Source organism: Arachis duranensis, chromosome 9, assembly GCF_000817695.3.
Source record: "Arachis duranensis cultivar V14167 chromosome 9, aradu.V14167.gnm2.J7QH, whole genome shotgun sequence".
In the NCBI taxonomy this organism is placed as follows: Eukaryota; Viridiplantae; Streptophyta; class Magnoliopsida; order Fabales; family Fabaceae; genus Arachis; species Arachis duranensis.
The window spans coordinates 30,461,285-30,462,642 of record NC_029780.3 but is presented as its reverse complement, the minus strand read 5'-3'; positions in this window follow the sequence as shown (position 1 = coordinate 30,462,642).

Sequence of the window (1,358 nt, the reverse complement as noted above, 5' to 3'; positions counted from 1 at the left end):
ACTGCTTTTTCTTGCTTCAAGAATCATTTTTATGATTTTTCAGATCCTCAGTAACATGTCTCCTTTTTCATCATTCTTTCAAGAGCCAACCATTCATGAACAAAAAATTCAAAAGACATATGCACGGTTTAAGCATACATTCAGAAAACAAAAGTATTGCCACCACATCAAAATAATTAATATGTTATAAAATTTAAAATTCATGCAATTCTTCTCTTTTTCAATTAAGAACATTTTTCATTTAAGAAAGGTGATGGATTCATAGGACATGCATAACCTTAAGGCATAGACACTAAGACACTAATGATCATGAGACACAAACATAGATAAACATAAGCATGAAAATTCGAAAAACAAGAAAATAGAGAACAAGGAAATTAAAGAACAGGTCCACCTTAGTGATGGTGGCTTGTTCTTCCTCTTAAAGATCTTATGGAGTGCTTGAGCTCCTCAATGTCTCTTCCTTGTCTTTGTTGCTCCTCTCTCATGATTCTTTGATCTTCTCTAATTTCATGGAGGAGAATGGAATGTTCTTGGTGCTCCACCCTTAGTTGTCCCATGTTGGAACTCAATTCTCCTAGGGAGGTGTTCAGTTGCTCCCAATAGTTTTGTGGAGGAAAGTGCATCCCTTGAGGCATCTCAGGGGTTTCATGATGAGTGGGATCTCTTGTTTGCTCCATCCTTTTCTTAGTGATGGGCTTGTCCTCATCAATGGGGATGTCTCCTTCTATGTCAATTCCAACTGAATAACAGAGGTGACAAATGAGATGATGAAAGGCTAACCTTGCCAAGGTAGAGGACTTGTCCACACCTTATAAAGTTCTTGGGCTATAACCTCATGAACTTCTACTTCCTCTCCAATCATGATGCTATGAATCATGAAAGCCCGGTCTATAGTAACTTCGGACCGGTTACTAGTCGGAATGATTGAGCGTTGGATAAACTCCAACTATCCTCTAGCCACGGGCTTGAGGTCATGCCTTCTCAGTTGAACCGGCTTTCCTCTGGAATCTCTCTTCCATTGAGCGCCCTCTTCACAAATGTCTATGAGGACTTGGTCCAACCTTTGATCAAAGTTGACCCTTCTAGTGTATGGGTGTTCATCTCCTTGCATCATGGGCAAGTTGAATGCCAACATTACATTTTCCGGACTAAAATCTAAGTATTTTCCCCGAACCATTGTAAGCCAATTCTTTGGGTGGGTTCACACTTTGATCATGGTTCTTGGTGATCCATGCATTGGCATAGAACTCTTGAACCATTGAGATTCCGACTTGTTGAATGGGGTTGGTAAGAACTTCCCAACCTCTTCTTCGAATCTCATGTCGGATCTCCGGATATTCACTCTTTTTGAGTTT